At 36.5% G+C, this 17,061-nt stretch overlaps 1 protein-coding gene across 2 annotated transcripts in view; it reads left to right on the forward strand.

Annotated features, from left to right (window-relative positions):
• Nucleotides 1-17,061, forward strand: part of THSD7B (thrombospondin type 1 domain containing 7B) — a 461,190-nt gene that overhangs the window by 49,087 nt on the left and 395,042 nt on the right. For both annotated transcript variants that reach the window (XM_015869059.1, XM_015869061.1), the window contains exon 3: nucleotides 15,407-15,523. The gene's annotated coding sequence lies outside the window, so the exon portion shown is untranslated. The remainder of the gene's footprint in view (nucleotides 1-15,406; nucleotides 15,524-17,061) is intronic.

Genomic DNA, 17,061 nt, shown 5'->3' on the forward strand with positions numbered 1-17,061 from the left:
CCCGGAGTTTTCTGCCACTGATGGAAATGCCCTTTTGAACATCTGATAGGGAAGATTTGGGGCCTAATCTTCATAAACAACTGATGAGATCACACAGTGTGATTTCTTTTCTGCCATTAAACAATTGATCTCTATAAAAGCAGCAGGAAAAAAGGATTGGGATCATAGAAGCATAGAATCACCAAAGTTGGAAAAGACCTCCAAGATCATCTGGTCCAACCATCCACCTATCACCAATATTTCTGCACTAAACTGTGTCACGGTTGGTAGATGTTGAACCTATGTTTTTGATTTAATAGGAAAGTAAATCCAAATTTCAGAGTATCTCTTACTACATCAAGAGTGCTCCAATCACTTAGATAAAGAGCTAATCTCTCACAACTGTTCTTGCTGCACATTCAGTTTGCTAGTTTGCATTCATTTTCTACTGGAACAGGCAACTTCTTTTTAAGCAGATTTGCTGCTGAAGCAGGCATCATCCGCATAACTTCTTATAATGACTGGAATGAATCCTTTACAGACAATATAACATGATCTCTGGCTGATCTGACAGAAGTGTGATAGCTTGCTAATGCTGGATCCAGATCACATCTGTACAGCTGAGTGGTTCAGCTATGATCTGTTATTAGTAACTGGGGAGCCATCATCTCTACAACAGAAGATGAGGCAGGATCCTTAAGGAGCATGCAGAAGAGCAGATGAGCATCCTAAAAAATACAGAGCATTAAAAATCTCTTCCTGTCTTATTTTTTTCCAAGCAGAATTGCATTTGGCTTGTACATGCATCTTAGCACAAAATAGCTGTGTCCTCCCTGCCTTGGTAAGAGAAACTTACCATTGGAGCCGCGGGCAGCTTGTTTTTTCACTGTCTCATCAGATGATTGCACACACAGAAGAAACATTTAGAAAATCAACTGTTGTGAATATTTACTAATGTCTGCATCTATGTTCATGGTTCAGTATACCTGGTTATGCATAAGTGCATCAGCACAGATTTAACAAAATCTTCCCCAAACATATACATAAACAGTGACAAGGTGAGTACCAGTCAAGCAGGCTGCGCATTGGGTTTAACTGTATCACTGCCTTCCAGGGCATAGCTGAACAGAATTATGTAAAAGCTTCAATACTCAGCAGAGATTATTCCAATTCAGCTTAATTTACAATTCCAACTTTTCCCACTAAAAGTAGCAGCCTACTATCCTGATCCTTGTTCCTGAGTTCAGTACAGCTGAGCATGTGAAGGAAGACTTCAGTCTTGAAATGGTCACTTTATAAATGAACTTGTTATTCTAGGAATTTGCTGTTATTTAAATAGAAGGTTCTAGATTTCTGAGGTTATTTTTCAGCACTGAGTGAATATTGTGAAAAACATGAGAGGGGAATTCTAAAAATATTTGTAGGTTACAGTCTGTGTTCAGGACTGTCTGTACTAAGTGCTATTTTATCTTTTTTCTTTCTTTTTTTTTTTTTTAAGTTATAAAAACAGGAAGGAGCCTTGCTACATCTGAGGACCCTGATAAATGTCTCTACCTGTCATTTTCTAGAAAGATCTCTTCAGGTGCCAAGCAGGGGTCACTGTAACCATGGATACTTGCACTCCTTTTTCCCCTTGGGTTTCTGTGAAAAACTTGGTATGGTGCCCAGTTTAAACCACATTTTGTGTTAAGTAATCATAGGCTCATTCTGTTCTTTGGTATTGTGGTTTTTAAGTTTTCAACGGTTGCTCTGTGGTTTGAAAGCTGTGTTTTTTATTCCCTCTTCTCATTTTAAGCAAAGAAGATGTTAAAGCAAAGTTGCTTGATAACAGTTTTTCCACCAAAATAAAGTCTTTTGGGAAGGATTGATTGTCATGTGGTTTAAAATTGAAACCAAACTAAAAAACCACTTAAGCGCAGCACTGTGTTCAATGAAAGACATGTAGTATTTCACTGAATTTGGAAAGAGATTTTTTAGTTCCTGGGATCCCTCAAAGTGTACTTACAAAAAACCTTGATCAGTTTCTAACATGTTAAATAAGAGACAGTTTTAGAAAGTTGTGAAAATGTATTTTACTGAAAAGCGGAATGCTGTCTATCAGTCCTCCTCTTCTGCTTTGATACAGAGCTACAAGTCTAGTTGAAGGAGCAGTGCAATACAGAAGGAGAAGCTAATGATAGGTTCTCCTCACCTTTCAGAAACTTCAGAAGTTGAATAAGGTGACAAATCTAAAGGCATATAATATGAATGAGTACATGGAAAGGGAATCTGCCCTTCTGGATGTGGAAGCAAAGATCAAGATGTACCATGTGATCAGAGCAGAAGAACCTTATCTGAAATAACCCTGTTAGGTGAGAATTCTTAGAACAGTTCATTTTCATAGATCTCTCAAAATTAGGCCAAAGTCATGACCAATAGTCATTCAATAGCAAATGCAGGACCTACATTGAAAAATATTATCACAGGCTCCTACTGTTCTATCAGGTGAAGCTTTAGAACAACTTTTGTTGGGAAGAATATTTGTAGGTATGGAAGTAAATGGAAAACAGAGCAAAAAGGAAATAGAATTTATAAAGATGTACTGTAGTATGACTGCTTATTGACTTCAGTAATTTGTTTCCTAGACAAAGGCAATAGAGTAAATAAGTATTTCATATGATACCATTTGAGTGTTTACTAGTTTAGCTAGTCTCTAGAGTTAGATTCTAATCTATAGTCTGTGAGAATTAGTATCTGATATGAATGAGGAAGTTTCTAGAAGGGAAATTATAGTGATGACACTAAAAGGGAAACAGTAGGTTGCAGGAAGGTAATTTGTAGTCGTCTTCAAGATTTGGTGTTGGAACCAGTTGTACTTGCTATTTTCCATCAACTTCAGGGCAAAAGTTGTGAGCTCCTGACATTCACTAGAGGTGGAAAGCTGGGTGCCACTATTAAAAGCTGGGATATCCTCTGGCATGAGTAAATGGAGAAAAACTTCAGTATATCAGCTGACTGTAGGATAAGTCTGAACCACCAGCATTATGGCCTTTAGTATGTCCTTGATTACTGAATGTAGGAAGAGCGGTCTACTAGAAGAGAGTAAGATATACTAGCCCTACTATACAGAGAACTGAAAAGAAAAATTAGTTCACATGGAGTAGGTATGGGGAAGGGCTACTGGGAGTGCAGTAGTGTGGAATGGAGAATTTCTCTTGTGAGAGGAGGCTGAAAGAGCTTTTATGCCTTCATTCACAAAATGAATGTTGAAAGGGGCAGTGGAGAACGAGTAGGCACTTGAAACGGAAAAGAAACACTTGCACCGGTACCAGCGCACAAATGACTGCATGTAACATTGTTCTGAACATAATGTGTAAAAATATGTTAGTTTTTAACTGACAAAGGAATACCCTCTTGGATCAGTTTCCCAATAAAGGAAAATTTTATGGCAGGGTAAAGCAGATGACTGCTTTGACAGATTTACTGGGACTCACTGAGCCTGGTTTATTACTGTTATCCTAGATTCTCTTCTGAAGTTCTGTTCATTTGATAGCTGTATTTCTGTGGATGTTAAAATGCCACATACCTGATGACCAAAGAATCTAAGCATTTATATAACTTTTGTACTTAACATTTTATTTAATTCAAAAGTCTTTACATTCCCATTTCTAGCATTTCAGGTGCTAATAGGATGGCAAGATCAATTTTGTGTGAGATGGAAATAGCTGACAAGAAAATACCTTTTTGGTGCCTGAAGACAAAGTATTATTGAGTAGTTCCTAAAATCCTGATTTTGTTCTAAGAAGCAGTTGTCAGCCACAAATGTCAGATTCTAGTGTCCAAGCCATGAATCTATGCCTGGGTTGGTGAGCACGTCTCTGTTGACCAATACAGCAAATGTACTGCTTGTATCAGATGTAAGAAACTGTAACCTGAAAACAGGTTTTAGAGTATCATATAAAACCAGTCTTGTTCTGTATCTCTATTTATCACTAAAGCAATCACAGCTGTTAATTTAATGGTGCCTGACGATGTAACAGACACTCTTTTAGAGAAGCTTCAAGAAGAGTCGGTCATAAACAATGTATTAGTCTGAATAATTCCAAGAAAAGAACGATTTGAAGCTTATGAACAAAAGGACAAAAAGGCCTTTTCATCATCTGCCTTATGAAGGTACTTTCCTATAAGACAGGTTGCAATCAAAGGCAAGAAAAGGCAAGTAAAAGCAAAGAGTAAACATAGAAAGCCAAAATCTCTATAGGGGTTAGGAGCAAGTCAGTGCCTGACACAGTAAAAGTAAAGATTAATTGTATTCTTAGACTTTTATTTTTAACTTAGTGCCCCACTGAGAGAAAGGCTCATCTCAAAAAGAGATAAATTAGATATTGCTTGGCATTATGTTAGATACTAGGGAATATAATCACAATCACAAATCCATTGGAATGTTGGCTATATTAGATATTGGAACAGTAGATTGCAGCCTACCAGAAGATATTTTTGTTAAAATGAAATGCTATGTAAAATTTGAATGTGCATCTGTGTCTTTTCTTATAAATAGGAGGCATACAGTGAAATAGAAGCAATACAGTAAGGAGCAGCATGATTCTGTGCTCTTCTAGGTAATATCCGTTTGATTACAAGGCAAAACTTGTACAACTTGCACTTCAGTCAGAGACAGCCAGACAAGAAATGGCAGTGAATGTTTAACTGGCCTCATACCCATCCTTTGGACTAAAGTCCCTGAAAAGGCTTAGTTTCAAGCAACAAAGTACTGTACATTTGTCTGTGATCCCTTGTAATATTTGTTACATGAAAATCACTTTCTATGCTGGTAAATTCTTTCTTAGAGAGAAGTTGCTTTGTTTTGCCTGTGAGGGTTCATTGAACAAAATTAAAAAGGCAGTTATCTTCATTGCTATGGAATAAAGGAAAAAAGCATAAAAATAAAACTGTATGTATGATGCTTGTAACAAAATGAAGTCCTATATGGTCATCCCAGAAGAGCTTGTCCAGCAGAAATTATCATACATTATATACTAGGAAGGTCATAACTGTCTTATGTATTTACTTGAAAATATTTGTAACGGAGGTAAAATCTCTCTAGAGGCCGATCTAACTTTTGCATGTATGTATGTTAGTATGGAGCTGAGCAAAACCAGAACCCTTGTGTTGCTCTCAAAGTGTAGAACTTACTATGAAGTTAACATTGTGGAATTAAGGCATTTTTGTGGAATTTAGGAATTAGGTTAAACAGGGAGGAGAGGAAAGTGTAGCAAAGAAAAAAAGATGAACAATAAGTTCAGAAGAAGCAAACAAGAAGAGAGAGAGTTGAGTCACTGGGGGAACAAGAGCAAGAAAAGGTGGCGGCAGATGAAGTTGACAGTCTTTTTTTTTAATTTTCATTTGTTAGAAAACCATAGACAAACAACCTTAGCCTGATGGGGAGGAAGAGGTGAAGATTTTTCAGTCAAGGAGAAGGTCTGTTAGAATTGCTGCATGCTGAGCAGAATGAAAAATGGGATGGCAAAGGGAAATAGGGGCCTCAGGGAAAAATTTGTCCTAGCTCAATAAGGACAACAATAGTATTAGATTCACAGAGACTTATTTGTCATTCGAGGAAAAAAGACAAGGAAGGTAAAGAAAATTGTGGCCATCCTTAAATTTCTGTGTGAAATATTTTAGGTCCAAAGTTGTTTTATAACAGCATTTGTGCTTGTGTTTACTCTAAAAAGAGAGAAACATTATTCTTCTGAAAGTATGAAACTGGGGACAGGAAAACCTGTTTTATTCCAAGAGAAAGTAGAACAATATAATCAGAAGTCAAATATGGATCCTGTTATAATTTCTCCCTCTTGCTGTGAGGTAGGAAATCTCTTTATCTTTTTTCTCACCATATTATTATTAAAACATTTCTCATACAGGTATAATTTTCTCTCTATCATATAACAATTTTACTTAAAGTTTCCTGCACACATACACAAGCACACATACACACAGACATACACACATTCTCTGTCCTAGGAACTTCAAATGGTGCACGAAGGGGCTCTGTTCTTAACAGTGGGTAACTTGTAGCATATTCCCCATTGTATTACATGACAAAGGTCCTCAGAGAACCAAAATAATCACCACAACAACTCACTGACATAGCATTTTATCTCTTCTCATTACAGGAATTCAATTCCTGGAGGACTTTATTTTTCATAGAGTAGTGCTATAATAGCTTCAAGTGTCCCAGTCTTGTTCCTAATCTTGAGGACTTACCTACAGAATAGAAAGAGTTGATTTAGTTCTTTCCCTCAAGTAGTCAATGGGGTGCCATTTAGGTCGAAGTGTAAGATGGGGCCACTTGTCCATTAGGAAGTGGAATGAAACCACTAATTCATTTTATGTAGACTAACAAAACAGCTGCTAGACAGTAATAATTTTCAGTCAGTACTGACCTGGGCTAGATTTAACAAGTGACCTAGAAATGAAAAGCTTGGAAGGCAACTGCAAATCCCTTGAGTTATTCTAAAAGGCGTGCTTCTGAAAGACTGAGAAATATATAATTTAGTAAGGAACAGACAGTAAGTTTTAACTAATATGCTTGTGATTTTTCTAGGTTGGATTGTTTTCTTCTTGATGCCATCATTTATAATGAATGTGAAGTAAAACATCATAAGAATAATAGTGTTTTGTATCATCTTTGCATGAAGTTAAATTAACTAGTGAACAGGAAAGCAATAGGGAATCAAACTCTTGGAGTACATTTGTGCATTTATGTAAATGAGTGGAAATGCTAAGAGTAAATACAGTGCATTTCAAAATCAGTATAATATTTCATTCCTTGTCCCTGTCAGGGGAGGTGCCCAGGGCTGGGTGTTGAAACTGTTTTGGGACAAGGGCTTGGACAAAAAAGAATGATGCTGTTTTTTTGGTAGATGTCAATAAAAGAAGGCTAAATTAGAAAACAATGAATGGCCTGGAGAAAACAGAGGAGGAACTGACTGCCATCTTATTCACAAGAATAAAATAAGAGGATAGTCAATGAACTTTAAGTAGTGGTGACCTCTTGCTCTTATGGCAGAGAAAGCCATGCAGCTGGTGTTCCTGTGTACCAGCAGCAGAGGGGTCACTGACCAGACATGGTGTCTGTGAGTGCTCCTGGAGGCTGCATGTGCTGAACTTTCAGCAGGATGAAGAGGTAGATATGAGTACACTGCCACTTCCACACTGCTTGTGCTGCCAGTGTCTGCTTCTGCTTGTGAGAATTCACAGGGAGCTGGATGAATTCTACCATCAGTATCAGCAATTCATATTAGATACCTCTGTTGTGAAAAAGTGGAAAATTGAAGGTTAATTGGTGCTCAAGAACAGGCTACTCATGCTGGAGAAACACTCCTTGTCTGTAGTCTGTACACAGTCTTGCAAGTTCTTCAGGTAAAAAGGCTGCAAGACTTGCCTGTGGTCCACTGCACTGACTTGGTGGTCTGCCTGTAGATTGTAGCTTTACTTTGATATAAAATGCGTGAAGTTCAAATGTTGCAAATGGAAATATTTTTCCCCATACAGTAAAATTTACACTGAAATTCTGCTGCAAGAATTTTCACATCACTGAAGTGAAAAATGTCTAGGGATTACAGAAAGAAAAGGTTGCTTTTATTAATACTGTATAGATCTACTATTGCTAGAAAAGTTATCTGGCTCTGTAATAAGTTTCTGGGAGAAAAGTAGTAGGTTGTAGTAGGTAACTCTTTGTGTGTGTGTCTGCGTGGGTTAATTTTCTCCTGTTTTAATACCCTGAACTGCTTCATGGTGGAAACAGTAGAACCATATTGCTGGGATCAAGACTGACATTTGTGGAACAGGGTATTCCATCTTCTTACCAGTAATGTGAAAATGCATTTTTAGAGATCCGTAGAAAATACAATGGCTGGCATGGAGGAAAAGCAAAACATTTATCAGCTGTCAGGCTTTTTGCCTTTGTAAATCTAACCGCTATCCAATGAGGAATGCTGAATAATCTTTGCTAGAGTCTAACACACTGTGGAAATACCCATATTTTAAATGGCATAAAACACAATGTTTTAATTCATTTAGAGAAAGAACTGTTCTCTAATCCTCGTTACAAAAAACTTGTCAGTGGGACTCCTGCACTTTATTCTTGGCTTTACCTTTCCTGCTTTGGATGTCTGCAGGCAAGTCATTTAACTGCATTAGCTTACTGGTTTATGAAAAATGATAACATTGTGTGTGCTTGAATACAAGAGAACAACCTTGAATATTAGATGATATCATATGATATGGGTAACACTAGTAAAGATGAATGATAAGTTAATATTTCTTAAGTTTGTGGAAGTTTTTTTGTTTGTTTTGTTTTTTAATCTTTGGCTTTGATCCGATGATACAAGTGACCTCTAGTTTACTTCACACCAACTGTGACCAAGATGCCCAAGTGCAGAAGAGAAACTTATGGTATGAGTAGCAGGGCCCTTTCTCACAAGTGCAAAGTTGCCTCACCTTTAGTACCAGGCACACCCAAAAGGCTGACCATGAACACCTTTGACCTCTATTAAATCAAGGTGGTCTGTTGTTATATTCCATGTCTGTCATGGCTCTATCTACTCACTTCCTGAGACTGCATCGTGTAAAAAATATTTTTCTTTTGCTTTCAGCCAGCAAGAAAATTTTAGCGGTGTTTTTCTGGGAGGTTGATGGAAATACTGAGTTTTGCAGTTTTCTCCATGGATCTGAGGTTGTTGACCTCTATTGAGAGAGCTTGTGGGATAGCAGCTGAGCCATTTTTGTCTTCTGCACACCTAAATTTTGCTCTTGGTGTTGACAGTTTCATAGTTCCAGTAGGATAGAGTTGTCATCAAGGGAAGTTGAGATCGTATAGCATGAAATGACTCCTCGTTTAAAAGGCACTGAAGGAGAGTTTTGGACGTGGAGAACAAATAATCTGATCTTACTGAATGCCTGCTGTGAGATGAACGAAGGGGACTGTACACATAGATGGTTACAGTCTTTCAGTGGCTTGCACTAAGTTGTAGATTATGAAGACTTAATGAGATATACTTCAAAGACATATTTCATATTCCCACATATGCACAAAATTTTGACTTTTTAGTTCATTAACATATGAATTTCTGTGGTAAATTTTTAATCCATTGGTGAAAAACACTCCTCTTACTGGTGAAGGTAGAAAAGGTTTTACCACCATTGATAAGTCATACTATGCATTTTACTTAGATTTATATTTTGGTTTCAGTATCAAATCTCTTCAATTCAAATAGAAATGTCTTTACTTGGGTTTAGAAGGAATGTGTGCCTGGACTAAGTTAACAAACAAGGAGGGACTAAGTTGGTAGTTTATACAGAATCCCCTCTTTTTAGCAGCATGCATCCAAATGGAATGACTTCTACAGGTGCCTGCCAGGGGCATTATCTGTTGCCTGATTAGGGAAGGAATCTGAGATTTCTCCTTAAAAAGAAATGTGGGATGTTCACTCAACATACAAACAAATTCAAAAATAATGAGGACCAACAAACAAAGCACACTGTTGCTGAATGAGGATTTGCAGCTGACATATGGTTATAGAGAAAGTTAGAAATCTATGTCAGACATCCAAGGTAAATGCTGTGCATGAGTTTAAGCACAAGTGAACTTCCCAGAAGCAATGAGCAACTGGGGGAAGTTTTAAGGAAACTTGACTTCTAATTCACTTGTAAATATTGTAACTAGTTCTTGTATATTGTTATTAGCTAAGTATAGGGTTACAGAATCTTTCTCTAGTAGTTTTTGTTAATGAATGATATGTATCAAAAAATACTGAGGCCTTCATACACTTACAGTTATTAATGAGTGCTAGGTACATAAGAGATTTTATTTAAACAGAGGTTATATTGGGGAACTTTCAATGCTTGAACTCTGTAAAACTCCGCTTTATAGTATATGGTAAATTATCTTGCCATGGACAGTAAGGAATTCAGAATACACTTTAATGAATTCATGTGTTAGCTCCTCTTCTCTTAAACCCTGGAAATTAAGGAACATCAAAACAATGAATTCTGATAATCCTCCCCAGTAAGGCTTAAATTCCTGCAGTGATCCTTTGCTGAAGGAGCTGCTCTTTAACAATGAGCCTTACACAGATGCTCCCCAGGGCAGGGAGATAGGCAGGATGCAGGCTTGAAAGTTTGCTGGCCCAGGCAAGATTTTTTATAGCCTTCGGCTAGGCAGCACCAGTTAATTCAGAGAACTGTTTAACTGTCTTGTCATCATACAATGTTTCTCTATCTGTGCTTAACTGAAAGATCTTGGCTATGCCCTTTGATATCACACTGACAGCATTACTAAAATAATTAGAATGCTGAGATCGGGGAATCTAATAAGGGAATGGCTGAATAGCATGAAAACAAAGACATGATAGTGAATTTTGAGGTAATTTTCCTTTTCCTCTTGCTACAATGGCCTTAATTTCTTTGCAAAGTGACACCTACCTACTGCTGACTACCCAGCATCACATCTTCACAATAACCCTCTGTTCCTCCTTCTATTCCTCCCACTCTGTCCTCCTTTCTGAAAAATCCCCTCCAACTCACAGTTCATTCTGAAAGCAGAAGGAACTATGCATGTTAGAACCAAACATTTTCCTATCTTCCAGTAACTAGTAAATATATCTGCTTTGTGTTACGGATTTTTTTTAATAGAATTTAACCCACCAGAGTACTTGTTTGTTTGTTATGTTCCCATGTGTGTCTTGTTATGTTATGCATTGCCCTTTTTGTGCTCCTGTCTCTCAGAGGTCTGTAAGAACCTGCAATGGTTTGGAATTTATAAGCATCTCTGGTAGTGGTGAGCTGCTTTATTAGAAATCTCATACTGCATATGGCCAGTGGCCATTTTATGAGCAGTCTGTAACTGGAATACAGCAAAGGACCAATTGGGAGGGATGGCTCATATGTTACATTTCCAATTTAAGAGTTCGTATTGGAGTTGAGAGAACAGTTAAAATGGGGGAAAAAAGAGTATTATCATACAACAACACAGATAAAAAAATGAATCAGACTCTTTAGATATCACTTGGTATAATTTGTATTTAGATAAGTTTTAACTTATGTTAAAAATTATTTACATTAAAACAAAAAAAGGTATAATAGGCATTTAGTAAAAACCAATCCACTTCCTTGAGGGAACACATCCAACTCAGGCTCTTCACTGTGTAATGCCTTTTTTCCACTCTTACCTGACAATGTTTTGAACCACACCACGTTTCTGGACGAACATACAAGATATTTAGAGCTCTGGCCTCTTCATTTTCACCGTAACAGAGACTACAGAAGAAGCAATCTATTGAGTTGATATAATCAGTCTATTCGCTTGGCTTCCTGTAAAAGGTCAGTTATGAATATATATTGCAAAGCTAACTAGATTAATCACTAGTGCTTCCGTTAACTTTGCATGCAACCTGAATGAGCTGGAATTTTGATTACAATATCTTCAGTGTGGCCATTAATAGCAAGCATAGTCGCCTAGAGTCCCCTTGCTTCTGAGGTATATTTCCCAAATACCTTCCATCACATTAAATGTAAGTGGATGCAGTGTCAGTAAAAGCACAGCAGTTCAAGTAGCTTTCATGTAGTGGCTGCTCTCGTTTGGTCATCAGGCTGATTAGAAAGATTTAAGCCCAGAGAACCTGAATTGCATGACAATCACAATTAAACGTTCATTTGATGAAAGCATTTACACAGTGAAGCATACAGCAAATGCAGTCTCCACAAGCAAAGCTTTCTTTTTTTTCTCTCATTAAAAAAAAAAAAAAGAAAAGAAAAGAAAAGAAAAAGAGGAAATTAAATTCAGGAGGTCACACTGATGTTTACACAAGTGAAACTTTGTAAAATTTAGAGTTTTGCACAAGTATATGCACGTCTAGCAAAACTGTTTTCAGCAAAGACTTGGGGGCTCAGGGCCAATAGTACTGCAGCTCTGAGTTCTGACTTGTAAAAACATTTGCGATATTATTCTAAAGCTCCAGATAATAGGTTCATATAGATAGTGGATATAGCATAGCCTTTTTAGCCATAAGCTTTTCCCTTTCTGGCTTGGTGATTTTAAAAATACAGCCTTAATTTTTGACGTGTGAAAAGCTGTTCTATATTTCACGTTACATTTAATATGTGGCCTAGGAAGTGTGGTCTTCATGGTTGTAGTACTTTGAGCTACACCTTTTTTCCAGGCCTTTTTTTCTAGGAACTCATCATTCAGTTCGTTGTTTATAAAAATCATTGCATTAACAATCAGAACAGCTTGCATTTTCATTATGACAAGAATAATGATGCATTAATAGAGGATGAAATGTGTTTAGAGCGTCAAGAAAATTTAAAATACTTGATGAAATAGCTGTTTCAGCTACAGGCAGAAAATGGGATGGGTTTCATAATTGTTGAAGCAGACAAGAGAAAGCAGGTAAAAGACATCAGATATTGCAGGCCTGACATGTACAAACTCGTAAGTGAGATCCTACATTCCAGCAACATTTCCTATTGCAAGTTTTCCAAGATTTTGATGAGAGTTTGGAACAAAAGCTGTTCTGTTCCTCTGGGGGTTTACATCACCAGTTGTCTTATTATTCCTGATCCACTGCCAATCATATTGTAAGCTTTGAGAAAGGGATGAAAAAGCAGCTTTTCTCCTTTAAAGAGATTTGAACTTTGAGATCTTATTACTGTGACCATTAATTGCAGAAAAGGACAGACTGAAATGCCAGCTATAGTGTACAGTAGAGGTACTGCCGACAACATTTTTGTTCCACATAATGGCATTTCTGTATGGTGAACTTAAGATTGTAAATGTACCCATAAATGTTAGTTGTTGGGTTTTTATGTTTATATATATATATATATATATTAATGGATTGGGATAATGTACAATAGGAGAATGGGACTGGAAACAAATCCAGCTTGATATGCAGTCTTCTTTGTCTAGTTTTCTTCCTTATTCAGTCATTTTGGATATCTTTAAAAACTTAAAGTTGTTTTAAACACATTTTTAATTCAATAGATATCATTCAGCCCTTTGCAACAGCCTCAAAAATTAAAGTAACAAAAGGAAGGGCAGTCTTTTATGCATTAACTGTTCAGAGCATGCCTAGGGGACAAAATCCAGGGAAGGAGCTTCAGCTGCTTCTCTGGGGGAATGTACTTTTGTATGTGTATCTATGGAACAGCTTTATCTTAATAGAAATGCATTATTTGTATTTGCATTTTATTCAGCTTATAAATAACATGGATCTTACAGTGCGACAGAACAATTTCATTTGGAAATGTGTTTGCAGCTCATGAGCTGCATTTTAGGAATTTCATTTTAAAACTTGCCCTGCAGTCCCTTTGCCAGAAGATATCCTCAGAACATATTCCCAAGGAGCAACTGGGTCTGTGTCCACAGATGCACAATTGTAAACAGTCTTTGAATTGTTCATGTACCAAGCCAAAGGGGCTACCAAGGAGAACAGCAGGATTCCTCAGTAGCCAAATGACCTGTGCACTGCGCTAAACAGAATTATTTCTAGTCATAGAAGTCCTGGGTAAAACACACATTCTGAAATATTTGTCACTCAAAACAATGATCATAGAACTGCATGGTAAAGCAGAAATGCAAGTGCCTTTCAAACGGTTCCTTCCCCTGTAGCGTAGACTCTGTTCTCTGTGCTACTGGACTGCTTGAGGAATATTGATCTATCCACAGCTCTGTGTTTGGGCTTTCAACAAGTTAAATTCCTCTGGATCTTGCAATATTACTTCATCATGGACTCAACATTTTTAAAAATTATTATTTTGCAGCCATTACCTGATTTCCCCACTTAATTGACCTATTTAAAGTGTCTTTTGGAGAATAAAACTCAACTGATTTCTTTCCTTTTGAAGCCACTTCCAATAACCTTTTAAAGGCAAAATTAATCACCAAGCATTTTCAACACTAAATGACTGACTCTGGACTCAACTGTATTTTCTTAACTAAACGCTTCGGAATTGTATCCAGCCTTGACTGATTATTGATATAAGGTCGCATTTTATAAAGAAGAAGATCTATCAAAAGATCAGATCAATATACATAATCATCCAAACTAGTATTAACTGAAATGCAAAAATTTTCACTGATTTTGTGTCCTATGGTACTTGGATTTTCTACATGTAATCATTTAGATTTTTTTAATATTAATATTACATTATTTGAGACATTGAAATGTTAACATTTTTCACTAAGAAAACTACCAAATATAACAAGTGAACTGCCATGTAGTGTATATGAGATTTGTTGATTTTGTTGGTAGTACTGTCCAGAGACAGAAATAACTGAAACCTGGTTTGTGGGAGAAGCAGTCATGTGGAATCAGATCTTCCCAGGACCTAAACCAAAGTTATGCTTAGGGGTTAAAACTGTGAAGATAATTAAGTTTCCCCATGGAAATGATAGCAGTAGCTGAGATAGATGCCCCTCACCACTAACAAAAGTGCAAATGCAGCCTTAATCAGAGATATGAAAGCATCTACTCAATAATACACTACAATATTTTCAATTACCAGTACTCATTTAATACTTGTTCTCTTTCTATGTCTATTTTCGTAACTTTTTTTCACTAAGAACTGTGTATTTTCTATCTAACTGATAGCAAGATCCATATAAACTAAGGAGGAGATATTTTGAAATGAGATCTCTATTTCTACAAAACAGTGTCTTTTTCTCTGATATATCAAATGCACCAAAGGATCCACAGAAACGGAACAAACCTCAGTGAGGTGCCCCAATAGAAGTAACAAGCTGATGTTTTCATAGCAGATGGTAAAATTGTGTAAATCAGACCACAGTAGTATTAAGAGGATTTTAAGGATAACCGAAGTCCTGATACTATGCTTTCACAATCTTTGCACTGTTATGCAAAATACCAGAAGCAAGCAATGAGGCTGGTTTATTACTACAATAAATTAGCCTAAAAGGAGGACTTGGAAACCATGGGTCTGAATCATAATGTTGGTATTAATGGTACAGGAAAGCAAGTTTCTAAAATATGACATGTCATGCTTGCTATGTGTTTCTTAGATGGGAAACAAATGGGACTACATAGCATGGAATATTAGAAAATAACAAAATTTGGTACAAGCATTTTGTAAAATTATGAAGTTTAAGAAATGTTGTCACAGTAGATAAGGTTCATCATAATTAAATCTAGGGAAAATGAGGTCTTCACAGAGATTATTTTATTATATTGATCATTTTTACATGCACTACTTAAAATGTATTGTTAAGGACTGGCAGAGGGAATGTTGCAGCAAACAATCAAAGGGAAAGGTTTTGCTTTGAGATCTTAGTGGACAAAATATGTATTAATGGTATTGACTTTGTGTGGCATTTTAATTGTATATTTCAAAATGTTCTGAGATGAAAACCATTATCTCTGTTTTACAGATTATGAGATGAAGGCCCAGAGAAATACCTAACAGCATCATACTGAAGGTTATGAAGACAGGAGCAGAACTGAGGTGAAATTCTAGATCTCTTAACTCCAGAGCAGAAAACCAAAAGGTACTTGATTGATAGTACATTTCTAAGTGGCTGTGTTAACTATCTACAAAATAATTTGAAACTTTCCAACATATTTTCATTTGTCCCTTGATTGCATTGCAAGGCATCTTTTCTGTTCATTTTGGTAGTGTGGTTATATTACTGCAATTATGTATGAAGTATTTTAGTTAAGCAGTGAGCCAGGTTACTATTCTATTGAGTATGATAGGAGTCTTTAGGGGACATCTGCATGGGGTCAAGCAAACCTCCTCCTTCTCTTTTTGTTACTTTTATAGTTTCTCTTTGTTTGGGTAGTGTCTGCAATGCTATGGGCAATTTCCGAACATAAGGCAATATTTCCTTCCCTAAGAAGCTACGTGATAAAAAAAAAGAAAACAAGAAACAGGCAAAAAGATAAAGAGTAGAAAGAGTGAGAATAGAAACCACAAGTGTTTTCAAATCCTGCCACATTTAGTGAGTTTGTTTAGTCACTGAGTAACCTCCAAGGACACCAATCTGGCCATAATAAATTCAAAAGAAGGCTTATCCCATTTTTAATTATTTACTCTATTTGCATACAGATGACTCTTGCCTATTCTTAAGAAAGTCCTTTTCTCTCTAGCTATTGAAATTGAGAGGGTAATGTGCAGAACCTGTGTGTTTAAATAAGGTTAATCATACAACTCCTATTGATGATGAACCACTCTCATCCGGTGCATTGTGCATAGAATCTCTACGATCTACATATATTGGGTGATTTTTTTAAAGCATGAATAGATTAAAAATTTATATTGAAAGTACAAATTTTCAGAGGTAGAATTACATGTTCAGTCAGCTTGTTAATAATTCAATTCCTCATGATGCTACAAAAGGACAGTACATTAAGAAATTGCAAACGTTACAGAGATCAGTAATGGGAAGATTATCTGAGGTTCCTAAGTAGTCAGTTCAAATCAAGTTTAGGACCGTACCAACAAATTTTACTATTTGGTTGTTTTTCACAAGTCTAAGACAGTTACTTGTTGTATGCAATACAGTCTTGTTTTAGCAGACTTCACAAATGACATTAACTTACTCTTGAGTAGGAGTGGACACTAACTCTTAACTCCTTCCTGGGGATTCCACCTGCATATACACCTCATTTAGCTGTGCTTGTGTCTGTACAAGTTCTATATTTAGATCAATAACCTGTCTGTTTATAAAGTGCAAGAACTAGAACATGGTCAACAAAGCATACATTCCATTTCTGAGCTCGATGTTTTTTGGAAGTTCAGAGCCCAACCAAGTATTTTGATATTATTAATTCATATATATTTATCCAGAATGATGTTAATTACCCATAAGTTCTCTAATGCTAACATTAAACCTTTGGCAGTGGTTAACTTAATTAAAACAACTTAATTTTCTCTACATTATTCTTCTGTTGTAACTTTATCTGCCACAAAAAGTGCACTTTCTCTTGTTACAACACATATTAGATAGGTAAAACCAGAACCACAGGAAATAAACATCAGAAAGGAACAGTATGCTTATTATCACTGTACCACACAGATAAAATG

Source organism: Coturnix japonica, chromosome 7, assembly GCF_001577835.2.
Source record: "Coturnix japonica isolate 7356 chromosome 7, Coturnix japonica 2.1, whole genome shotgun sequence".
Taxonomy (NCBI): Eukaryota; Metazoa; Chordata; class Aves; order Galliformes; family Phasianidae; genus Coturnix; species Coturnix japonica.